We start from the raw sequence: 27,309 nt of genomic DNA on the forward strand, positions 1-27,309 counted from the left end.
GGCCGACCACGGCTCCGTGACCTTAGCCATTGCGTAGACCAATGGCTTGTGGTCGACGAAAGCCGTGAACGGGCGGCCCTCCAGGAGGTGTCGGAAATGGCGAACGGCCAGGAATAGCCCGAGCAGCTCGCGGTCGAACGTGCTGTAGTTTAATTCGTTCGGCCGGAGTTGCCGGCTGAAAAAAGCGAGTGGCTGCCAAACCCCGTCCACCCATTGCTCATGGACGGCGCCCACCGCGTAGTTGGAGGCGTCCGTAGTGAGGGCGATGGGCGCGTTGAGCACCGGGTGAGCCAGCAGCGTTGCGTCGGCGAGGGCCCGTTTGGCACTGGCGAAGGCCGCGTCCATGGCCGCGGACCAAACAATGTCATGCTTGGCCGGCTTGCCCCGGAGGGCCTCGTAAAGGGGCCGCATGAGCTGAGCAGCGCGGGGCACGAATCGGTGATAAGAATTCACCATGCCGAGGAACTCTTGGAGGGCCTTGATGGAACGGGGACGCGGGAACGTGGTGATGGCCTCGACCTTGGTCGGCAGCGGCACGGCCCCGGTCTTGGTGATGCGGTGGCCCAAAAAGTCAACGGTCGTCGCGCCGAAGTGGCATTTGACCGGGTTGACAATTAAGCCGTGCTCGCTAAGGCGACCGAATAGTGTTCGGAGGTGGAGGAGGTGCTCGGCGCGGGACGTGCTGGCGACGAGGATGTCGTCCAGATAGACGAAAAGAAACGGCAGGTCGCGCAGCACGCCGTCCATCAAGCGCTGGAACGCCTGGGCCGCGTTCTTGAGGCCAAACGGCATCCGCAAAAATTCGAACAGGCCGAACGGCGTGATGACGGCCGTCTTCGGGACGTCGGCCGCCCGGACAAGTACCTGGTGGTAGCCCCGTATCAGGTCAATTTTCGAAAAGATGACCCGTCCCGCCAAACGGGCGGAAAAGTCCTGAATATGCGGGATCGGGTACCTGTCGGGGGTGGTAGCGTCATTGAGACAGCGGTAGTCACCACACGGGCGCCGTCCACCCCCCGGCTTTGGCACGATGTGCAGTGGCGAGGCCCACGCGCTATCGGAGCGCCGCATGATGCCGAGGTGCTCCAACGCGTCGAATTCGGCCTTTGCCACGGTGAGCTTGGCTGGGTCGAGGCGGCGGGCCCTGGCGTAGACCGGCGGGCCCGTAGTGGGTATGTGGTGCTCGATCCCGTGCCGCACCGCGACGGCCGAAAACGTCGGCCGCGTGAGGGCCGGGAATTCCACGAGCAGGCGAGCGAACTCGTTCGTTGCCGGGAGGGCGCACGCCAGTTCGGTCAGCGCGGAGCTGCTCATTGTGCACGCCAGGGAGCTGAAGGTCTCGGCGTGGACAAGGCGACGTCGTTTGACGTCGACCAGCAGCCCGTGCGCGCAGAGGAAGTCGGCGCCCAGCAAAGCCACGGGGACGCTGGCGGTAACAAAAGTCCATTGAAAGCGCTGGCTGCCGAAGCAGAGGGTGACGACGTGTGGGCCGAAAGTGCGTATGGCCGAGCCATTAGCAGCGACCAAAGAGGGGCCGCAAACTGCGTCCAGCCTGTCCTGCTCGGAGGCAGGTATGACGCTCAGTTGGGCGCCGGTGTCGCACAGGAAACGCCGTCCAGACGCTTTGTCCCGAATAAACAGCAAGTTGCCCGAGTGGCCGGCGCTCATGGCTGGGAATGAACGCCGGCCCGGCCGTTTCCCGACCTGCCGAAAGTGCACGGGGGCCGGCACGTCCGAGCCTTGTGTCCGAACCTGGCGTGGTAATAACACCACGCCCGGTCAGGTGGAGGCCCCGGCCGTCGTGTCGGAAGCGGGCGGTGCGGCGTGGCGGCCGCCAGTTGCACCGGCAGTTCGGCCTCCAACCGCGCAGGGCGCTCGGGCATCGTGGGCGTCGCCTCGGACGGCGGCGGGCTCCAGGTAACCGCGCCGATGTGCTGGCCCGCCGAGGAGATCTTATCGGCTTCCCTGGCGAGGGTGCGGGAATCCGTGATCAACGTGCCAGCCAGGGCGAGGCGTACCGGGTTAGGCAGCTGACGGAGGAACAGCTCCCGGAACAGGAATGCCGGAGAGTGCTCGCCGAGCAACGAGAGCATATAGTCCATGCGCTCGGACGGGCGCGTGTCGCCGAGCTCGGGCAGGTCAAGCAGGCGCCGTGCGCGTGCTGCCGGTGAGAGGGCGAAAGCGCCGAGGAGGAGCGTCTTCAGCGCGTCGTATTTGTCAGCAGCCGGCGGGTGCTGGAGGAGGCTCAAGGCGCGGGCCGCGGTGGTGGAACCGAGCGCCGCCACAACATGGTGGAAGCGGGTGTCGTCGGTGGTGATGCCTCGCAGGGCGAACTGGGAGTCCGCCTGGGCGAACCAAACAGCCGCGTGAGTCTCCCAGAAGGTAGGCAGTTTAAGCGTCACTGCCCTATCCATGTCGGTAGGTCACCAATGAAGGAACTGTGCTCCAACGCGAGTCGAAAGAATTGACGCGACCAAAGACGGAATTCGTCCGAGTTGCTTTATTGAAACAAAACAGCTCAGGTATTCTGACAAGCCCGTTTTTCGGGCAACAATATATATACACATTTATGTCGGGAAGTTTGCCCGGCAAAAGCTATACCGGGCATGCCCGGGTATCAAGGGCGAGCCTTGGAAAGGCGAGTCTGGACCTGCCCGGGCGTGTTTGGCTGCGGCCTGGCAAGTCGAGGCTGGGCGTGCCCGGGCGCTCTGGGCGAGCACTGGAAAGGCGATACCGGCATGCCCGGACGCTCTGGGCGAGCCCTGGAAAGGCGATAGCGGGCATGCCCGGACGCTCTGGGCGTGCCCTGGAAAGGCGATAGCGGGCATGCCCGCACGCTCTGGGCGAGCCCTGGAAAGGCGATAGCGGGCATGCCCGGACGCTCTGGGCGAGCCCTGGAAAGGCGAGAGCGGGCGTGCCCGGGAGGTTCGGGCGTGCCCGGGAACAGTGAGTCCGGGCATGCCCGGGAGAGGCGCGTCTGGCCGTGTTCTGGCCGGTGCAAGGCGATTATGTACATCCAGCGGTAACCGCTACAGTACCCCCATTTATAACCTGCAACCAGCTGATGTCCGTTTTGTCCCGATACGGAACGGCTGTGTCGAAAATCACAATGATTCCGCTCCGGTCTCAGGATGAACGTGTTAAACACGTGATGAGCTTCAGACGGCAGGTGTATATGGTGCTTCCGGATCGAGGCGATGACACGGGGTTAAACATCACGTTCAAGGTAAAGGTGAACAACCATGAGTACCAGATGTATGCGTCATCGGCCTCATTAACATGTTTTCAGTGCGGAGCTTTTGGCCATGTGAAAAGGTTTTGTCCGAAGGTATCGTGTGTACGGTGCGGTGAAGCAGGTCATAGTGACGCTGATTGTAAAAGAGATAACACCCCGGTCTCTAACGTACGAAACAACGTAAACCGAAATACCCGAACGGTTCCTACCGCCGCTCCCTCGCACTCGAGGAGTAGGGATAATACTCCTGTTCGTCTTAGTGAAAACGACAACAGCGCTGATTCGGTAAATAATGAAATAACCCCAGATAACCCACCTGTGGTGGCAGATGCTACGTGCAGTGAGGAGATGGAAGAAAATCCCATTGTGGTGACAAAAAAACGAAGAGCACCTGGTGCTTGTAACTCCAACATTACTTTGAAAAAGGTAGTGTTGGATAAAGAGAGTGTGGGTGCAGACGCCCTGGAACGTCTTTCTCAGGTGTCCACAAGCTGTGTTGACACCAGGGAGAAGGAACCTGAATTAATTAATTCTGAAACATTATCGGGCAGCACCGAAAACCTGGGAGAAAAAGTAGATGGCGAGACTAAAGATGATGGTGAGCTCATTAGTGAGCCGCCACCTTCACTACCTGCTGAGACCGAGCGGATTGGGAATGTCTCAGCCCCAAGCTCCTCTTTACCAATGCAAGATCTAAATCATGACACTGGTTCGTCAACTGAGCCAGTGAACATCTCCCTGCAGGAGGGTGAAGCCGAGATTTCAGCTCCTGCTGAATGTCCCGGGTACCAGAGTGAGGATGACTCTACCATAGACCATTCCAGCAAATCTTCGGACTTGGCTGGAATCAAAATGGTGACTGTGCAGACTGATATATGTGATCCGGGTGGAGCTGTTTCTGATTTGTCAGATTCAGAGGATGAAGTTGTGATGACTGAGTTGTCTCAATCTTCATCAGATCAGTCATCCATAGCCCCTCAACTTGTTATTTCTTTTCTGAATGACACCTACCGACACCGAAATGTGATTGTAAAAGATCATTTTCCTGATTTAATTTCATTCATCCAGGCTGCAAAGGACATAATTAGGAGGCCGGATGAATTTCATTTAACAAGGTCGCTGTTTCATCGGCTTAGAAAGGCTGTTACAAAAGCAGGGAGCGAGATTTCCCAGCAACCGCTCACGCCTTTTGATAATCCATGAAAAAAATCACCTTTGGAACCTTAAATATGAATGGCGGAGGTGCAAGCCAAAACCGCCAGGTTCAGGTGAAAAGTTTATTTGAGCGCAAGAAAATTGATGTACTCTTACTCCAGGAAACCCATATAATTCAAAATGGGGAGTACGACTGGTGTCGCCTCTTTAAAGGACAATGTTTTTTTAGTAACATGTCTTCTTCTTCTGCTGGTGTAGCCTTTTTACTCAGACCAGGCCTAGTACCTGAGTCATGCCTCTTCCAGGAGGTGATTAAAGGCCGGTTTATTTCATTGGAACTGGTCATTAATAATTTTCGGTTTACACTATTCAACGTTTATGCACCAAGTGAGAGTGTGGACCGAAGAGCTTTCTTTTCATCTTTAATTCGACACATGCAGTCGATAGATCTCAATAATTGTATTTGCATGGGGGGTGACTTTAATTGCACCTTTAAACCCAGTATAGACCGAAATACAGCAGAACCTCATCCCGAAGGTAGTACTGATTTGTTAAATTATTTTTCGGCAGTGGGTGTGCTAGATGCATGGAGACTGCATTACCCCAACAAATCTGAGTATACTTGGGGACGATGTGCCAATGGGAGAATGACCTTCGCTAGACTTGACCATTGGTACATAAACTCACAGTTCAGGAATGCGGTTATCTCTCCAAATCATTTTCCATCTTTGTTTTCTGAGCATCATTTAGTTACCATGGGCCTCTTTTTCCCTCAACCCTTACGCAAAAGTGCATACTGGAAATTCAATACCAGTCTTCTCGAAGATGCTTTGTTTAAAGACGCCTTCCGTGCTTTTTGGGTCATCCAACTTTCAAGAAAGCCCTCTTTCTCTTCTTTAGCATTATGGTGGGATAACACAAAAGCTCAGATTAGAGTGTTTTGTCAGCAGTTTGTTTCAAATGGAACTGACGTAAAAAAATATAACAATGGCTTGTTTAGAAGCTGATATTATACGGTTAGAGTGTAAACTGGCTAAAGATAATATCAGAAGAGACCACAGGTTATTGGTTGAAAAGAAGGCTCAACTGAGAGAGCTGATTCAGGAGAAAGCAGCAGGCCTGTTAATTAGATTAAGAATAAACAATTTAAAGGTATCAGACACCCCGAGTAAATCTTTCTTCCAAATGGATTTTGTAAATAAGTCACCCAAAACCCTTTTCTCTGTACAAGACTTTAGGGGAAACATGGTTGCCAACCCTGGAGATGTAAGGTTGTGCATTAGAGAGTTTTTTTCAAAAGTCTATGCAAAACAAAATGTTTGTGAGCAAACCATGGAATTTTTAACTTCTCACCTTTCATCCCTAACTGAGCCTCAGTGCCTGGGCCTGGATTCAACAATTACTTTGCCTGAGCTAACGCAGGCCCTAAGTGAAATGGACTCGGGGAAAGCTCCTGGGATTGATGGCCTACCGGCAGAATTTTTCTTGGCTTTTTGGGACCTTTTGGGCCCTGAATTATTGAATGTCCTGGAATCATCCTTGGTGCTTGGAGAACTCCCACTAAGCTTCAGAAGAGCAGTGGTGTCGCTGATTCCAAAGACTGGGGATCTAAGACAGATAAAGAATTGGCGGCCGGTCTCGTTATTATGTACGGACTACAAAATATTGTCAAAAGTGTTGGCCAGTCGGTTGAAGACGGTAATCGGTGATCTAGTCCACCATGATCAGAGTTACTGCATCCCAAACAGATCTATTTATGATAATATTTTTTTGATTAGAGATTTAATGGAATGTGATTGCTTGGAAAAAGATTTTGGGATAATATTCCTGGATTTGGAAAGTGCTTTTGACAGTGTGGATCATGTTTTTTTGTATCGGGTGCTAGAAGCATGTGGCTTTGGTGTCAATTTTAGGGCCTACGTGACTTTGTTGTACAACAATATATTTAGTTTATTTAAAATAAATAACGAACTCAGCTCTCCGGTACAGGTTCAAAGAGGGGTGAGACAAGGATGCCCGGTTTCTGGGTTGTTATTTTCCTTGGTAATGGAATCACTCCTAATTTTATTTAGGAAAAATATTTCAGGAGTGACTGTATCCCCTGGGAGTCCTTCAGTAGTTGTATCGGCTTATGCAGATGATGTCTGTGTGGTTGTTAAGAAGGAGAGTGATATCCCAGCACTTGTTGAATGTTTAAATCTTTTTTTGCCTCGCTTCTTCTTTGAAGTGTAACTGGGACAAGAGTAAGGCCTTATGGATTCCCTGTCTCAAGAACATTCCACCTGGAAGAGTGCTGGTACCACCTGTGCATCTACCAACAAAGTTAAAATGGGTGGAAGACGGAGTCAAATACCTTGGGGTTTTCCTGGGATCTCCACATTACGTCCTCAAAAATTGGGACGGGATTGTTGAGCATGTCAAAAAAAGACTGGGACTGTGGAAACGAGCTCTGCCCCACCTTTCCTACAAAGGCAGGGTTCTAGTGGTGAATAATTTGGTGGCTTCTTCCCTGTGGCATAGGTTTATCTGCCTTCAGCCGCCAGAGGCACTACTAAAGGCAGTGCAGAGGCTACTCGTGGATTTTTTTGGGAGTGGTCACCATTGGTTACTACCAAATGTCATATGTAGCCCCTTGTCTGAAGGTGGCCAGGGACTGATCGACATAAAAAGTCGTATCATGGCTTTTCGGCTGTGTACCATACAGCAGTTGCTGTACAAGGAACGACTGCCAAGCCGACTTCTGGCCTATCGCGTGCTGCGAAACGCAAGCGGGCTCGGATATGGCCTTGAACTTTTCTTAGTCCAACTCCAACATGTCGACACATCTCATCTACCATCATTCTATCAGAGCCTTCTGAATGCCTGGCAAAGCCTTTCGACTAGTCGCCAGCAAGAAACCTATGCTACAAGCATGTTTGTGGAAGAACCCCTTTTTACAACCTACTGTTTCCTGCAATCCCAAGAAGCCGAGACTTTTATCAACACTTTATTACAGCGGGCATAATCAAAGTGTTGGACCTCCGCCATGATTCTGGTTGGGGGTGGAAGACGGTGCAAGAGATAGCCGATATGACTGGAATATGGTCAAACAGAATAATCGGAAGAATACTAAAGGGAATAGTAAAGAAAAGCTTCCAACTTGGACTAAGATGGACCCAGGAAGTTTTGGTGACATCCAATGACTGGCATTTTCCTGGTTTATTGGTACAGCCTAGTCACGGAGACTTGCCCCCAATTAGTGAGGGACAAAACATTTTTCAGAAATGCAGTAGTAAAGACCTGTATCGGTTATGCACTGCAGTTCTGCTTGGGAACTCACCGTTAAATGGAGTGGCCAGGTGGAAAGGGCTAATGCCAGAAGGACTCCCATCTGAGCCTGCATGGGAATCAGTATACAGTAAGCTGGTAAGCAAAAGGACAGGTGATCTCCAGTGGCGAATGATACACTGGATCATTCCATCTAATAAATTAGTGAGTCATTTCGCGCTCATATCTACGTGTTGCCCGTTCTGTGTTTCCACAGAGGATGTGTTCCATGCGTACGTTGATTGTGCAAGGCTTGTGCCTTTATTTCAATGGCTGAACTACATGGCTGGAAAAATGAAGATCACTTTTTCTCTGCGATCATTTATTTTTGGTTTCAATGATATGAAAGAACATGTACATATGTTGTTTTTGTTTTTAGTGGCCACGGCGAAAATGGCAATTTATTTATCGAGGAAGGAAAAACTGAAAGGAAAGCCGATTGGGCAATGTGATGTCTTGTACTTTTTTAATGCCTTGATATCTGCAAGACTCAAACTTGAATTTTGTGATTCTGGAAGAAAGAAATGTATTGATGAGTTTATGAACATCTGGTGTTTTGATGGGATCTGCATGGTGCAGGAGAATGAATTATTGATATATTTGTAGGTTTGTTGGGATTGAATCAGTGTGTGGTCGGTTTTTCTGTTGTTGTTTCTCTTTTCTAGTTCATTGTACTGTTTTGATTTCCTGTCATTATCTCTTTTTCTTTTCTGTATTTTTGATTATTGTGCCTGTATTGAATAGTATCTTCACCGACTGGCTTGTATTTTTATATTTTTGTAATAAAAAGTCTAAAAAGTCTCTCTCTCTCTCTCTCTCTCTCTCTCTCTCTCTCTCTCTCTCTCTCTCTCTCTCTCTCTCTCGCCCCCTGCAGGCCGTTTGTGGTGGGCGTGGCGTCATGGCGGCTGTGAGCAACTGCTCTGTGTTGTAGTGAGTTCTTTGTGAGTTTTCCTCACAAAGGTTTGATACCTTCTTGAACGGTTCGGACAAGGGGGGGGGGGGGGGGGGGTGTTAAATTCGCTGTTATGGTGAATGCACTCTCTCGGTTAGAGGCGTTCGATAGCCTAACGAGGAAGCATGCATTTGTGTGTGTTCCACCAGAAGGAGTCCTCACTGAGGATGTGGTACTCGCAGTGGGGAAAATAATCGGGTGCGAGCATGTGCGAGCTGCCTCACGAATGAATCATAAAGTTGTTATTTTCCTGTCCGAAGAAAACTTTGTTCACGACGTCGTGAGTGCAGGTTTAACCACAGAGAGTGGTGTTTTTATGTTAGCGTCCCCCATGGATACTCCAGCGATGAAAATCGTTGTATCAAATGTACCACCATTTATATCAAACGACAAACTAATGTCAGTCCTTTCTCGTTATGGAACAGCTGTGTCGAGAATGTCCATGATCCCTCTGAAGAGTCGAGACGAGAGGATAAAACACGTTATGAGTTTCCGTCGCCAAGTTTACATGGTACTTCCCGATCGTGGTGATGATAGAGTTAAATATTTCATTTAAAGTAAAATCCGACGATCGGGAGTATCAAATGTACGCCTCGTCAGCCTCACTAACGTGCTTTCACTGTGGAGCCTTCGGTCACGTTAAACGTTTCTGTCCCAAGGTTTCGTGTTCAAAGTGTCGGGAAAATGGTCACGTAGACACCGATTGTAAAAATGATAATACTCGTGTTCCTATTCAACCGACTGGAGTTAATCCTGTGAGTTTACCGGTTCCTGCTGTTCCCTCCTGCAGTGAGACGAACAATAGCAGCATCAATGCGCATGTCCCGAGTCTTGAAAACGATCGCACTTCACTTCCTGTTACAGAAACCGAAGCGACCCCAACTCGCACAACCTTTGCTGCGATTCCCTCATGTAGTGAAGGAATGGAGGAGGACCCTATTATTGGTTCTAAAAAACGAAGGGCGTCGGTTGATAATTTTTCTACCAGTAATCCAAAAAAGGTGGTATTGGAGAAGGCCAGTGTAGCTGAACACACACCTCAATGTGTTCCTCATGCTTCCATCGTGTTTGGAAAAAAGGATGGTGAATCGGGTGCTGCAATTGAGGATAATATGTCTGAAAGTTTGTGTACAAACTCTGTGGACGCAAATTGCTATATGGGTGAAATTAGTTGCAATGCTGAATACGTTGATAAACCCTCGAATGAACCGTTGGCGTTACGATCATTAGTCACTGTGAACGAGCAGACAGTGACTGACTCATCCCACCACAGTGCTGCTCTACCGATGCAGATTCAAAACTGTGTTACCGAGTCGCTCATCGATTCGGTAGATTGTGCTCCACAAGAGGATGAAACCGAGGCTTCAACTTCTGACGAGCACAAATATCACCATGGCATCGTGGATCGCACAGCGGAGCTCCCCAGCGAATCCCCAGAGATACTGACAATTCCCATAGTGACCACGGAGGCCGACATCCTCGATCCTGGAGGGACCTTGTCAGACTTGTCGGAATCTGATGAGGATGACGAGGTGCCCGAGTTGTCTCAGTCTCAGTTGAGTCAGCCAATGATATCTCCTCAACTCGTACTCTCCTTTCTGAATGAAACCTACAGACAGCGAAATGTAGTTATCAGGGATACATTTCCTGATTTAGGTTCATTTATTCAATCAGCAAAGGAAATAACAAGAAAGGGCAAAGAATTTCCACTAACAAGGTCACAGTTTCACCGACTCAGGAAAATTATTACAAAAGCCAGTCTTGAGATTTCGCAACACCCAATCAAGCCTTTTGATAAAGAATGAAGCAAATTACCTTTGGCACCTTGAACATTAATGGTGGAGGTGCAAACCCAAACCGCCAAACTCAAGTGCAAAGTTTGTTTCGGCGCAAGAATGTCGATGTACTTTTATTGCAGGAAACGCACATCACCCAAAACGTAGAATATGATTGGTGTCGCGTTTTTGGGGGACAGTGCTTTTTTAGCAACCTGTCTTCCCTTTCGGCAGGTGTTGCTTTCGTACTTCGACCAGGGCTAGTACCTGAGTCAATCCTCTTCCAGGAGATCATTAAAGGCCGATTCAGCTCTCTTGAACTAGAGGTTAATAATTTCCATTTCACATTATTCAATGTGTACGCACCAAGTGAGAGCACAGAACGGAAAGCTTTCTTTGCGTCTGTGATTAATCACCTGCAGACAGTTGATCTAAACCAATGTGTGTGCATCGGGGGTGATTTCAACTGTACCTTTGAACCTGTAATGGACAGGAACTCGGCAGAACCTCATCCCGAATCATGTACTGATTTATCCCTTTTCCTTTCTCGGGTTGGTTTGCTAGATGTATGGAGGGTACTTTTCCCCAATGAACCTCAGTTTACCTGGAGCCGCATCACCAGAGGAAGAGTGTCCTTTGCGAGACTCGACCGATGGTATATAAACTCACCTTTTAGAAACGCTATAGTCTCTCCAGATTATTTTCCGTCAATATTCTCAGACCATCATTTACTAACCATGGGGTTTCTTTTTCTTCAGTCAATAAATAAAAGTGCATACTGGAAATTTAATACCAGTCTTCTAGAAGATGGTCTATTTAAAGAAGCCTTCCAAGTTTTCTGGGCTAATCAAATCCTAAGAAAGCCCTCCTTTTCTTCAGTTAATCTTTGGTGGGACAATACGAAAGCCCAGATTCGGGTGTTTTGTCAACAGTTTAGAGCAAACATTACAAATGTTAAGAATACAACAATGACTTGTTTGGAAGCTGACATTGTACAGCTCGAAGGTAAACTTGCTAAAAATAATAATGCAAGAAACTTCCAGTTATTACTAGAAAAGAAGACTCAGCTGAGAGAGTTAATCCAGGAGAAAGCAGCAGGGTTGTTGCTCAGACTAAGGGTTAAGAACTTAAAGGTTTTAGATACCCCTAGTAAAGCTTTTTTCCGTCTGGACTCTGTCAGTAAAGCACCCAAGAACATTTTTTCTGTAATTAATCCTGGCGGAGCTGTTGTTGTAAATCCCAGAGACAGACGGTTATGTGTTCAAGACTTCTTTTCCAAACTGTTTTCAAAACAGGTTGTTTGTGATGAAACAATGAGACTTTTAACCTCTCACCTATCCTCGTTAACTGAGTCCCAGCGGCTGGATATGGACTCACCAATTACGCTCGAGGAGTTAACGCAAGCCCTGGCTGGAATGGACTCGGGAAGAGCCCCTGGAATCGATGGTCTGCCGGCTGAATTTTATGTGGAATTTTGGGAACTATTAGGTCCAGAACTGATGCATGTTCTTGAATCATCACTGACTCATGGAGAATTGCCTTTAAGTTTGAGAAGAGCGGTGATGTCCCTTCTTCCAAAGGCTGGTGATTTGCGACACGTGAAGAATTGGAGACCTGTTTCTCTACTATGCACTGATTATAAAATCCTTTCAAAAGTTTTGGCGAATCGAGCTAAAAGGGTAATTTGCGATTTGGTTCACCCTGATCAGAGTTATTGTATTCCAGGTAGATCTATGTATGATGACATGTTTTTCATTAGAGATCTCATAGATGGCAACTGTGTGCAGAATGACTTTGGTATAATTTTTCTTGATTTAGAAAAGGCTTTTGATAGCATCGATCATGTCTTTTTGAATCATGTGCTTGAAGCCTGTGGATTTGGAGATAATTTCAGAACTTATATTGCTTTATTGTACAACAATATATTCAGTTTAGTTAAGGTGAACAATGAGCTTTGTTCTCCCATACAGGTTCAAAGGGGGGTAAGGCAAGGTTTCCCTGTCTCCGGCTTACTGTTCACCCTTGTAATGGAATCACTTCTCGTGTTACTAAGGAATAACGTTTCTGGAATGAGTATATCTCCTGATCATCCTCCAGTTGTCGTATCGGCGTATGCTGATGATGTTGCAGTCATTGTTAAAAACAATAACGACATTGCAGCTCTGGCTAAGTGCCTACATTTGTTTGGTTTAGCTTCCTCGTTGAAGTGCAACTGGGAAAAGAGCAAAGCGCTATGGGTTCCCTCTGTCAGGGACAGTGCATCTAGAATGGCGCAAGGCCCGCCAATACACCTTCCTGCATGTTTAAAGTGGGTGGATGAAGGTGTTCGCTATCTTGGAGTGTTCCTTGGATCCCCACAGTACGGCCAGAAAAACTGGGAAGGTGTTGCTGAATGCGTAAAAAAGAGATTGAGTAGATGGAGGAGAGTCCTGCCTCACCTTTCGTATAAGGGCCGAGTTTTGGTAGTCAAGAACCTCGTCGCCTCCTTCTTGTGGCACAGATTCATCTGCCTGCAACCACCAGAAGGCTTGGTGAAGGAAGTGCAAAGGCAACTGTTGGAGTTCTTTTGGGGAGGGCATCACTGGTTACGGCCAAACGTTGTATGCCGTCCATTGGCCGAGGGTGGCCAGAGTATGGTCGACATCAGGAGCCGTATAATGGCCTTTTGGCTATGCTCTGTGCAAAAACTTTTGGTGAAAGAGCAATTACCAAACCATGTTTTGGCCACCCACATTTTGCGGCAAGCTGGCGGGCTGGGATTTGGCCGCAAATGTTTCTTGGTCCTGCTTCAACAAGTTGACACATCTCCTCTTCCTGTTTTTTATCAGAGTGTGTTGAATGCTTGGCAGAACCTCACAGTGTGCCGTCAAGAAGACAACTACGACATCCATATGTTTGCACAAGAGCCTCTGTTCTGCAATCGGCTTTTCCCAAACATACCCAAAAGTAGGGACCTCTGCCAGCATTTCATAATTGCCGGCATCACAAAAGTATGGCACCTCCGGCAAGTTTCAGGTTGCGGGTGGAAATCAGCTCGAGAAGTAGCCGAGCTAGCAGGAATTCGGTCCGAAAGAGTGACTGCAAAAGTGTTGAGAGAGGTGATACGAATAGGGGTACGGCTGAGAGTATGCTGGTCCCACGAGCTCGAACCATTGCACGATGAGTGGGTTTTTCCTGGGTTACTGGTGCACTTCAAGTTGGAAGACTTACCCCCAGTTAGCATGGGGATAAGCCCCTTTCAAGAGACTAGCAGTAAAGAGCTATACAAGTCATGTGTCAAGTTACTGCTGGGGGATACGCCGCTAAATGGAGTAATCCGGTGGAAGAGACTGTTGCCTGTGGGACCCCCCTCTGAACCTGTATGGAACTCCATGTATAGCAAGCTCATAAGTAAAAGATCTGGTTATCTCCAATGGAGACTGATCCACTGGATAGTCCCCTCCAATAAGTTAATCAACGATTTCTCTCCTACATCCACATGTTGCCCATTCTGCATATGTACGGAGGACGTGTTCCACGCCTTCATTAATTGTGTGAGATTGGTTCCTTTGTTTCGGTGGTTTAATCTTGCGGCACACAGAATGAAGGTTGTTTTCTCGTTGCGTTTTTTTATTTTCGGCTTTAATGCCAAGTCAAGCAAGGAAAATATGTTAATGAGGTTTCTTGTCGCAACAGCCAAGCTGGCAATATATCTCTCAAGAAGGGAGAAATTGAACGGTAAACCTGCCGGGGAATGCAATGTAATGGTGTTTTTCAATGCCCTCGTGTCAGCAAGACTTAAACTAGAGTTTTGTTTCTATAAGGATGCAAACAATCTTGATGAATTCACCAATATTTGGTGTCATGAAGGGTTGTGTGAGGTTCGTGAGAACCAACTGGTAATATTTTTGTAGGTTGTATAAAGTTAATGGTTTATTTTGGCAAATTGTGTGTCGTGATACTTCTGTAACCTTTTCGTTTCATTGCTTTTTCATGTATTTATGGTTGGTGTAAAGATATAAATACATTTTTTTGTATTATTTTGATAATAAAAGGACTTCAAAAGTCAAAAAAAAAAGTCTCTCTCTCGCCCCCTGCTGGCCGTTTGTGTTTGGGCGTGGCAAGATGACAGCTGTGCATGTGTGGTGAGGTGTGAGCTGCTCCAACCTTCGAACTTTCTACCCCCCACCCTCCTTGCTCGTTGTTCTTACCTTCTGTTTTTCCATTTTTCTTTTTAATCCTCACGTTGTCTACTCTCTGTCTGCCCCCACCACTCCATTTCAACAAACCCGCTACTACAACTCCTCACCCCCCCCCCCCCAGCTCCCCGCCCATTCTGCCCTCCCTCTGCCCGCTACCCCCCCCCCCCACCCACACCCCTCCCTTCCCCCCCCCCCCCATTACGTTCCTCGCTTGTGTTGCTGTCTCGATTCTCTTTTCTTCCAGCTTCTTCTACTTAACTTGGCGGTTCCTTGGTTCCGCCAAGGAATACTTCTCTGACTTGTACCGTGCCAAGAACATTGATCACGGAATGATTGACTCTCTGGTTGCCTCTTTGCCCACCCTGTCCGAAACGGCACGCCTACAGTTGGATGTGGAAGTTACTTTGGAAGAACTTTTTTCCGCATTGCAAACTTTACCCACTGGCAAGGCATCAGGCTTAGATGGGATCCCAATGGAACTCTACCGGGCCTTTTGGAACCTTTTGGGTCCTGAACTACTTGGTCTTTTAAACGACAGCTTGCGATCTGGCTCGCTACCCCTCAGCTGTCGCAGGGCTGTACTTGCCCTCATTCCCAAGAAAGGAGACCTTCAGAACTTGAAAAACTGGCGTCCAATCTCGTTACTTTGTACTGACTATAAAATATTTTCCAAAGCTCTTGCAAACCGCCTCAAGCTGGTGATTGGGGAGATTGTACACCCCCGACCAATCCTACTGCATTCCCAAAAGGACTATACATGATAGTATTTTTTTTTATCATTCGTGACATTATCGATATTTGTACCATTGAACAAAAGAATGTTGGTTTGGTGTTCCTCGACCAGGAAAAAGCTTTTGATGCAATTGATCATTTTAATCTCTTTTCTGTTTTACGGGGCTTTGGTATCGGGGAAATTTTTATCTCTTACACTAAATTATTGTATAATAATACTTTTAGTATGTTAAAAGTAAATAATATTTTATGCCAGCCATTCTCTGTTTGTAGAGGAATTCGCCAACGGTGCCCCTTGTCTGGTCTTTTGTATTCCCTTTCAGTGGAGCCTTTGCTTATTCGATTGCGTGCGTGCCTTCTTGGTTTCGCCCCCCCTTCCAGCAGTAAACCCGGTCAAGACAATTGCCTATGCAGATGATCTGTGCGTAATTGTTCGCTCTGATGAAGATGTTTCTTCCTTGGTTCATTGTGTCCAGGAGTTTAGCTCAGCAAGCTCTGCAAAAATCAACTGGCTCAAGAGCAATGCTCTCTACTTGGGTCCGCAAAGTGATGCCCATTCTCCAACCTTGCCCGGCCAGCTTGTGTGGGCACGAGACAGGATACATTATCTCGGGGTCTCTCTTGGCACTCCGGACTTCGTCTCAAAGAACTGGGAAACACTCATAACTAAAACTGAGCAGTGGCTTCTAAAATGGAAAGGTTTACTGAATCGGCTCTCTTATCGGGGTCGCACCCTGATAATAAACAAGCTTGCGGCATCAATGCTGTGGCATAAGCTTAAGGCACTACAAGCCCCAGCTTATATTCTTTAAAAACTCTCAAGTGTTTTTATTGACTTTTGGGGGGGGGGGGGGGGACACTGGCTCCGGTCAGGCATGATAAGCCTGCCCATCGCTGAAGGTGGACAGGGGTTGGTCGATGTCAACAGTAAGGTGATGGCTTTTCGCCTCCTCTCACTACGCCGGCTTCTGTACACGGATGTCCCGTGGAAAGCTTTTGCACACTGCCTACTTAGGCAAGCCGGGAAACTTGGTTTTGACCAGCAGCTCTTTCTCATCAACATCAAGAGGGTTGACTTAACTTTGGTCCCCCTGTTCTACAGGAGCATGCTGGATTGCTGGAAGCATGGCAAGCGATTCAGTTTCAGCGTGATACATGTGACTATTCCCTCCCAATGTTTTTAAACGAGCCAGTCTTTTTAAATCCAGTTTTTAAAGGGGTCTGTAGTGACCGATCTTTTATGCAAAAATTCATTGATTGCACTAAAGTCAAAAACTTTTGAGACCCTTTTCTCCATAAATGGAAGTCAAAAGCTGTCGTTGCTGTAGCTACTGGTGTTCGTTCTATCAGAGTCATTGGGAGGATCTTCTCTCTGATTTTACGCCTTTTTAAACAAACTGGGCTAAAATGGGACCCACTGGTGGAAGCTAACCCTCCTTTGTCCCAATGCCCCTTTCCAAAACTTTTAATTTCTTTCCAAGGTCTTATTCCTTTTAATACAATGGAGAAATCCTCTGTTTATTCCATGTGTGTTGGAATTCTTGTTCCCTGTAAACCGACAGAACCACAAACACACTGGAGACCTCTGCTCCAAATTGGCGCTGCCGCAACAATCAAATGGCTCACCATGTATAGGGCACCCATTGTCAAATGCACTGGGGACCTGCAATGGCGACTGGCACATTATATTTTATCTTCAAACGTTTTATCTCACCGCATATGCCCTGACAACTCGGAAATGTGTCCCTTCTGTGATCTCCCTGAAACTGTTTTTCATGCTTTTATTGAATGTACGAGGTTGGCTTCTCTTTTTTCAGTTTTATCGCATGTGATTGAAGGGCTAGGCTTGGTTTTCACACATTGTGTTTTTATATTTGGCTTTAATATTTCTTACCGGTGTAAAGAGGAATGTATTTTAGCCAACTATCTGTTTGCGGAGGCAAAACTTGCTATTTATTTATCAAGAAAGCACAAAATGCAAACCATTCGTGCACTACTTTTATCTGATGATGATGTTTTAATGATTTTCAAAGGTCTAGTTACGTCTCGTTTACATCTGCAGTTTGAATTCATTGAATGTACACTTTTCTCACAGCGATTGTGCGTGAAGGAATCCCTTTGCAGCTTGGTTGATGGTGTCCTCCAAGTTAATTTGTAAATTCGAGTCCTTGCTCTCATGTAATGCCTATCTTTATTTATATGAAATGTATCATATGACTTTTCATCATGTACACTGACTTCCTAGTAATAAAGAGGAACGAAATGTCAAATGTCTCTCTCTCTCTCTCTTTCTCTCTGTCTCTCGATCTCTCTCTCTCTCTATCCCTCCCTCTCTCTATCCCTCCCTCTCTCTATTCCTCCCTCTCTCCCCCCTCTCTATACCCCTCCCCCTTTCTGTTCCTCTTTCTATTTCTGTCCCCATCTCCCTTTCTCCCTCCCTCTCTCTGTCCCTCTCTTCCTCTTTCTCTCTCTCCCTCTCTCTCTCTTCCTCTCTCTGTCTGTCCCTCTCTCTCTCCCTCTCTGTCCATCTCTGTTGGTCTCTCCCTGTCTCTGTTCCTGTCCCCCCCCCCCCCCTCTCTCTCCCTCTCTGTCTGTCTCTCATTTCCTCTCTCTCTGTCCCTCTCTCCCTGTCTCTCTGTCCCTCTCTCCCTGTCTCTCTGTCCCTCTCTCCCTATCTCTGTTCCTCCCTGTCTCTGTTCCTCTCCCTTTCTCCGTCCCTCTATCCACCTCTCTTTCCTTCTCTATCCCTCTCTCCCTCTCTCTATATCCCTCCCTCCCTCTCTCTACCCCTCTATCCCTCCTCTCTCTCTCTCTCATTCTATCCCTCTTCTCTGCCCCTCTCCCTCTCCCTCTCCCTCCCTCTCTCCCTCCTCCTCTCCCTCTTTATATCCCTCTCCCCTCTTTCCATCCTTCTCTCCCTCCCCCTCTCCATCTCCCTCCCTCTATACCTCTCCCCTCTCTCCCCTTCTCCCTCCCTCTATCCCCCTTCCCTCTCTCTCTCCCTTCCTTTCTCCCTTCCTCTCTCCCTCCCTCTCACCCTCTGTTATATTTTCTCCACTGCCAAATCTGCTGCCGGTTTTGTGTTTAACTAGGGCATTGCCCGTACTATATCTATATCTAAAATTATATCCCCCCCCCCTCTATTTACATGAAATGGTTTGGTCCAAAGCGAACGGCTTCCGGAGTTTGGTAAAGAAATCGCCATCGCGTGCACAAACGCGCAGGAAAGCGAATGAATCGCAAATTCGTTTTTATTAGTTTTAAAACATAGTTTAACGCCAACATAGTTTGCAAACGTGAAATAAATGAATACGCTCTCAAATGTGCCATCCGAGGCAGAGTGTGTCCGCCACGTTCGGCACACGCGATAGTTCGCTGCTCTCTGATTGGTTGAATCGTTTTTTGGACATAGTACTATATATATGCCCGTACTATATATCTATCTAAAATTATATCCCCCCCCTCTATTTACATGAAATGGTTTGGTCCATTCGCAACGCCAAAGCGAACGGCGAACGGCTTGCGAGTACAGTGACAATCCCCCCCCCCCCTCTATTTACATGAAATGGTTTCGTCCATTCGCAACGACCACAGAACCCCCCCCTCTATTTACATGGAATGGTTTGGTCCATTCGCAACGCCGGCACACGCGATCGTTCGCTGCTCTCTGATTGGTTGAATCGTTTTTTGGACATAGCTCGGTAAGTAATTGTCCGATTAATATGAAACCTTGAAAAGGCACATCCTCGGGTCCCCAGCAATATACCTGGCAAGTGAAAAGTATATCGGACCCGTGGTTGTCGAGAAACAGCGGTCACAGACAAACGTACAAACGTACAAACGTACAGACAGAGATTACTGGAATTATAGATAGATAGCAAACAGTTACCGTAATCTAATTCCTTATGTAACTTTACTTTAATCACAAGGCGAACTGACCAAACAGTCAGAGGAATTGCCTGTAATTAAATTTCCACAATTTGATGTTCACATAAAAAAGAACGGTGACATTAACTTCATATTCTCCTTTTATTGTATCAATTGATGTCCCCGGTAACGTTAATTGGACGTGTCAGCAGAACAGAGTGCTAATATTTCTGAAATATTCACACTAGCAGAGTTTATACTCTGTCTGGTGAATCATGAATAGGTCAACTTAAAGGTCACCTGTTTAAAGGGTCCAGGTAAATTCCTCTTATTAATTAGCAGATTTAACGTGTGGTCAATTCTACCATTTTGGTGGCATAATAAAAGTTACAAGTTTGAATAGCAGAAACGTTTTGTTCTACTCTTAAAGTTTATTGGCTGCATCGTCCTCAGCCAAAAAGGTTTCCAAAATCTGGCTTTGATTCCCAGGTAGGAATTCTGGTGCTTGCGCTGCATTGGACGTTGCGTCACGGAGCCCCTCGTCTTCCAGAAGTTGAGGTCATCTGGTTGAGGTCACTTTGTGGACGTTAGAGATCTTGTAATAAATTGAGAAAAGAATGGACCATTGTGTGCTGATGCCCTGATGGAATTCTAAATGCTTGCCAGATTTGTTGGGAGTGGGAGGGGGGCAGCAGTGAATCGTTGGCATAGCTGCGGCACCCTCCGAAATGATGCAAACAGAAGCCACTCTAGGTGCTGCCACTCTAGTTGATGACCCGTTGTCTGTGGCTGAACTGTGAACATAGAAGAAAGGAAAAGGTGATCGTTCAGTTGAAAAGTTAAGATGTCTTGTAAATGGTTCGATCCATTTATGATGTAAGCAAATATCGTTCATTTTTGGACCACCCCCTTCCTAACCCCCAACCATATACTCCATCAATTTACCTAATTGCCATTCCTCCTTTTACTGCCTCCTCCTCAACAACATTACCCTCTCTCCCAAGTCTTCCCATGATATTCTGAATTACCTCATTCGTTCTCCTATCATCCTCCATCTTCCCCCACGTGCATACTCAATTTGAACAGATGGTCTGAAAGTTGGAAAGGGTGTTGGAGAGGAGGATAAGGAAGAAAGTGAAGATCGACGAAATGCAGTTTGGATTTATGCCAGGAAGAGGAACGACAGATGCGCTTTTTATTGTAAGGCAGTTGCAGGAGAAGTACATGGAGACAAGTACAACACACAAGCACACAGGTACAACAGCAGAGAACAGGGACAACGGAAGATCTGTGAGAGGGAGAGAGCTTGGGGAAAGGAGGCATGGTAAGGTGGGGGGGGAGGGGGGGGGGGTGGGAAAGAATAAAACACATGGACACTGCTAGAACTTCCAGGAAAGAAAGAAGTCGGGATTTAAAAAAAAAGAAGTGTATCTGGGGTGAATTAGCGGGGGTAGAAGAGATCAAGGTTTTGGATGGGGGAAGATAAGAGATGGTGGTGAACAGCTGTTTTAAAGACCTGGAGGGGGGAGTGGGATTGAAGAGAGTGAGGGAGTTTGTTCCAGTGGCGGGAGGAAAGAGGAATGAAGGAGTGAAGGTGAGCAGAGAGTCTTGATTTTGGCAATTTCACCAATTTCAGGACACCACCTGACTTCGGTTCCCATTGGCTGTTCTCAATGCAAGCCCGATTTCCATTCCGCACTCTAGAGCGCACTCACACAGCCATTGAGAGCAACAGTTAGTTTTGCTCACTCACAGCAGAGAGTGGCGTTTCCAGACTCGCCGCATTTTATCAGCTTTTCTTTCGCAACTCTCTGGTTCCCACGGCCTTTCAGTAACAGCGAAAGGAAAAGAAATACCCACCCACAGGGGAAAACAATCAGAAAATGGTCACCATTATGGCCCACACTTTCCCATCTGTTAATTCGGCTTCATCACGAGGCCAAATGGCCTCGAAAGCGGGTCGCCAACTGGGCATCCTCCATTGTGCAGTCCTCCTTTGGCACATCTGAACCTTTATCCACAGCTTGATGGAGTGCTGCTCCACCCTCCGGGCTGGCGCTCCTGCCTCACATCTTGCTCAGCTTGATGCCGTGGACACCAAGGCCTTCAATATCATTGTAATCTCCGACGATGAAGCTGAGTCTATCACTTTCACATCGCAGACAGGTCAATGGTATCTGTGTCTTTTTCTGCCTCCCTTTTGGTCTTGCGCCCTTCTGCCCTTTCCGTGCCCCACGGCCTCCCTTCCCCCAGGTTTCTGCAGGTGCATGAGGTGTGCCAGTAACCACCTTTTGGTGAAAATCTCAAAATTCAGACTCACTACTCACTTCCATTTATTTGTTCCTCTTTGTCCCTACCTGTACAACTAACTCAGTCATTCTCTTTAATCTCACCCTTTCCCATCTCATTCTTCCCTTCAGGGCTTCATGACAATAATTGTTAATCCTCCCCAAGCACACCTCTTTCCCCGATTTCCAGTTTTTCCTTCTACTTCTGTTATTGAAGGTTTGCAGCTGTGTCTATCTTGATCATCCCCTGCACCCTCTCCTTGCTATCATTCTCCACCATGTCCCTTGTCTCTCTAAGTCTCCCTCTGTTTTATCCCACAACCCTACTGTTATTGTGTTTTGGTCTGTTATTTTGGTTGTTTCATCCTGACCTGTTCTGTCTTGTAGCTCCTTCATGAGCCTCGACACTATATCTATTATATAAAGCTCTTTCTAACAACCCCTGACGCACTCATTCACTGATAAATGTTTAGTGCTTTCTAATTGGCCTAGAGAGCTGAGATTTTGCACAATTATGCAATTCAAACCCAATAGCCCAGGAAAACAAGACCGACAGTCTAATAACGGCGAAGCCGGGCTTGTTTCCCTCGCCTGAGGAGAGGGTATTGCATTTGAGGCCGTTTGTCTGTTTGTCTGTCTGTCTGTTTGTCCGCACGGAATAAATATGATTTTCTCTGCAACGGTTGGTCCGATCGACAGGAAATTTTCACCATCGGTACAACTCCACCTGTATAATTTTTTATGATAATTATGACGTCATAGGTCACGTGTTCAGCCGCCATCCTGGAAAAACCGAAAAACGTTGCACCTCTATATCTCCGAAAGTGCTGCATAGAAAAAATTGACTGCTCATTGTAAAGAACTCTCCATGGGGAATAAAATATGTTAATGATGATGTCATAGGTGCCTCCATTATGACGTCATAATTCGACAAGTACAAAACTTCATCCGATCAAGATGAAAATTCTTGAGCATAATCTAGGAATAAATTCGTTTATAAAAAAATAATAATGATGACGTCATCGGTCACGTGTTTCGGCCGCCATATTTGTTTTAACAAAAGCCTTAAAAACCACTGAAAATACATCCTGGCGAGGGTTTGCAATCTCTGATTGCTCTTTCTTGTTTGATACTTTAGTTGAAGAGGATAGTATGACCTGGGTGGGTTAGTTAGCAGTTAGCAAATAATGTATTAGATTTTTTTTGACTTCAGGCATGGACAGCAGGTTTGTGAATGACTTGGGTAAAAATGGCAAATGATGAACCAATAAATTCCACATTCCTGTGCCACCGTCAGTCTAACATCAGGCATTGACAGCAGGTTCTCTATATTTTCATTCCAAACAGCATAATTCCAATCACAAATTAATACTATAATATTAAAGTATCAAAATATAATGTTATCTCACAATTGTATTGAAATATCAAACTAGTGAACATCATCATCTCTCCACTTCCGGATTCGGGAGTAAGGTCCATGTCGATCACATTTCAAAATCATAATTGTATTTAGGAATTTCTGAAACCTCATACCTACCTTATGACACTCAGTGGGACCCCAAAATGTTCCACAGAAGATTATTATATTTACTTTTCATAGAATATGCAACTGTAATGGTTACTAAACACTGCCCCCTGTCATGTGACCAGATCCTCAGCTCTGATTGGTGTATGTTTGTGGGGGCATACATACAGACAGATAAACATTGTTACCTCTACCACCAAAGGTGGCTGGAGGTTATGTTTTCACCTCTGTTTGTCTGTCTGTGAACAAGATATCTGAAAAAGTTGTGAACGGATTCAAACGACATTTGGCAGAGATGTAGTGCATGTGACCCGGACGAAATGATTCGATGTTGGTGAAGATGCGGATTCGGATCCGGCTAGTAGAATTTTTTAAGTGATTCTTCACCATTGGGAGATAGGGCCAAAAACGATACATATCGGGATATCTCAAAAAGTGATGGACGGATTTGGACAAAACTTGGTAGAGAGGTATTCCCACACCCTCATTCTCCAACTCTGCATTCAAAGCTCATTCCCACACCCTCATTCTCCAACTCTGCATTCAAAGCTCATTCCCAAACCCTCATTCTCCAACTCTGCATTCAAACCTCATTCCCAAACCCGCATTCTCCATCTCCGTATTCAAACCTCATTCCCAAATTATCATTCTCCATCTCGTATTCAAATCTCATTCCCAAACCCTCATTCTCCATCTCGTATTCAAACCTCATTCCCAAACCTCATTCTCCAACTACGTATTCAAACCTCATTCCCAAACCCTCATTCTCCAACTCCGTATTCAAACCTCATTCCCACACCCTCATTCTCCAACTCCGTATTCAAACCTCATTCCCAAACCCTCATTCTCCATCTCGTATTCAAACCTCATTCCCAAATCCTCATTCTCCATCTCGTATTCAAATCTCATTCCCAAACCCTCATTCTCCATCTCGTATTCAAATCTCATTCCCAAACCCTCATTCTCCATCTCGTATTCAAATCTCATTCCCAAACCCTCATTCTCCATCTCGTATTCAAACCTCATTCCCAAACCTCATTCTCCAACTACGTATTCAAACCTCATTCCCAAACCCTCATTCTCCAACTCCGTATTCAAACCTCATTCCCACACCCTCATTCTCCAACTCCGTATTCAAACCTCATTCCCAAACCCTCATTCTCCATCTCGTATTCAAACCTCATTCCCAAATCCTCATTCTCCATCTCGTATTCAAATCTCATTCCCAAACCCTCATTCTCCATCTCGTATTCAAACCTCATTCCCAAACCCTCATTCTCCAACTCCGTATTCAACCGTCATTCCCACACCCTCATTCTCCAACTCCGTATTCAAACCTCATTCCCACACCCTCATTCTCCAACTCCGTATTCAAACCTCATTCCCAAACCCTCATTCTCCATCTCGTATTCAACCTCATTCCCAAACCCTCATTCTCCATCTCGTATTCAACCTCATTCCCAAACCCTCATTCTCCATCTCGTATTCAAACCTCATTCCCAAACCCTCATTCTCCAACTCCGTATTCAAACCTCATTCCCACATCCTCATTCTCCAACTCCGTATTCAAACCTCATTCCCACATCCTCATTCTCCAACTCCGTATTCAAATCTCATTCCCAAACCCTCATTCTCCATCTCGTATTCAAACCTCATTCCCAAACCCTCATTCTCCAACTCCGTATTCAAACCTCATTCCCAAACCCTCATTCTCCAACTCCGTATTCAAATCTCATTCCCAAACCCTCATTCTCCATCTCGTATTCAAACCTCATTCCCAAACCCTCATTCTCCAACTCCGTATTCAAACCTCATTCCCAAACCCTCATTCTCCAACTCCGTATTCAAACCTCATTCCCAAACCCTCATTCTCCAACTCCGTATTCAAATCTCATTCCCAAATCCTCATTCTCCATCTCGTATTCAAACCTCATTCCCAAACCTTCATTCTCCAACTCCGTATTCAAACCTCATTCCCACACCCTCATTCTCCAACTCCGTATTCAAATCTCATTCCCAAACCCTCATTCTCCATCTCGTATTCAAACCTCATTCCCAAACCCTCATTCTCCAACTCCGTATTCAAATCTCATTCCCAAACCCTCATTCTCCAACTCCGTATTCAAACCTCATTCCCAAACCCTCATTCTCCAACTCCGTATTCAAATCTCATTCCCAAACCCTCATTCTCCAACTCCGTATTCAAATCTCATTCCCAAACCCTCATTCTCCAACTCCATTATCATGCTTCATTCCCAAACCCTCATTCTCCAACTCCGTATTCAAATCTCATTCCCAAATCCTCATTCTCCAACTCCATTATCATGCTTCATTTCCAAACCACATTCTCAAACCACCTCACCAGTCCTTCGACCAAATAATCGCCATTCCGGGGTTTTATTTCAATATTGTAACAAATAGTCTGTTTTGCCACTGGAAGACCGAGGCTGCTTTTCCTATTCTTGAGCAGACGTCGAACTCAGCATCACCATCCTTGGAGATGGCTGCTCATTGGTCGGTGACATGGTTGACATATTCAACACTCTTTTGTCTGATGTTGATGGGCGACCCTTGCTTGATGTTAGTTGATGGACATCGGCTTGGTCTTCTCAGAGATGCATGCACAAACACATACATACATACAGAGAACTGCCTTTCTGGAGTGTGTGCGGGTGGGGGGAGCGGATAGGGGATGTGGGGGTCCTGCCCATGACCTACCCTGGGTATGCCCCTAGCCCATGCAAAATGCAGTGATTGGCCCAGAAAAGGAAAGGCAAAGGAAAGGCTTCACACACACACACACACACACACACACACACACACACACACACACACACACACACACACACACACACACACACACACACGCACACCACTTCCTTTGACGTAGAGGCCATTCACCATGTAATGGAAGATACATTGAAAGTATAGAATATAGATGTTACTGATCCATTGACCGTCACTCCTGATCACCATAGAGAGATTTAGGTCATTCCAAAGCTCTTGTATGACAATCTTCTCTCCTGTAGATGACTTTCTTGCTGTGCGACGACGTGAGTACAAGTAATCAGTGGGTTGCTACATCACCACACAGGTGGGTGTAAACCCAGAGCAGTTACCTTTAAAGTTAAGAGCTTCGCCTTATGTACCGAGCCCATCGCACATCCGGTGTTCCAGTATTCCTCTTTACATCTGCGACTACAAATCGAATTTCCATCGCAGGTCAGTGCTTCATCGGGGAGCAATCGCCGCGCCCCGTATTTTCTTTGAGGCGTCGGACTTCCGACAGCTGCTCACAAAGAACTCTGGCTTTGTGCAGGACACCAAAGAGGCTGTTGGGATTGCAGAGGCAAAAAACAAACATTCAGAGGCAGCACCGCAGGTCTAAGCCCGGTGGCTCTTCGGTGCCATCCAAGTGGCAATTTCGCCGCCTCGCTTCACTGCTTCTCCCAAGCGTGCTTTGTTATGACGGCTGGAGCAGCAGATTGGAAACGGTTCATCGTTGCTGTAGGGCCTTCCTTCCAGCCGCATGTCGTGTGTCAGTTGTAAAGACAGGAGGACTCTCCCTGACGTTGTCGATGGACTCTGAGATCCATTAATCGATGCTGTGCGCATGCATCACAGGCAAGAGCAATGTGTCCACGACTCATGCAACCCCGCGATGCAGATCCTCTTGGAAAGAACCCATCATTAGGAAGAGCCAGTCTTGTCTGTAGGATCTAAAGTTTAGCATCATCAACACATTCAACACAAGCGAACAGAAGTCCGCTCAGCCTGAAATGCATACACGGCAACGACATAACATCCAGTAGACATTCTTCTTTCAACATCCCTTCTTTTCTTTCTCCGCTTATTTCACCTTTTGATTGATTGGACAATTCACTCTGGCATCGGTGATGATGTTTGGTTATGTAAATGAGGCATGCTTCACTTTGCTCCCTGGTACCCTTCACTTTATAATTAATATATCAGCCACTTGGTGTCAATTCTTACATCTTAAACCGAGTTGGTTTTGCTGAAGAAGTCTTGCTTTTTCATTTTATAGCATCATGCACCCCGAGAGCCAGGTTGCACGAGTCTTGCCTTGATACGGGGGTAGAAAATATCATGCGGAGCAATGGAGGATGCCCTGAGATGGTGGTGTACTTCCAACTTGAAGCTCTAGAGAAAAGTGTGTGATTGAACCGACTGACATGAAAGAGGTAGAATATGTGTGACCTGGAGAAAATTGAAGAATGACATTGGAGCGCATGAAAGAGCATGGACAGGAAGACCTAAAGGTAGGCCATTACA

The sequence above is a fragment of the Myxine glutinosa genome, chromosome 5 (genome assembly GCF_964187855.1).
Source record: "Myxine glutinosa chromosome 5, kmMyxGlut1.1, whole genome shotgun sequence".
NCBI lineage: Eukaryota > Metazoa > Chordata > Myxini > Myxiniformes > Myxinidae > Myxine > Myxine glutinosa.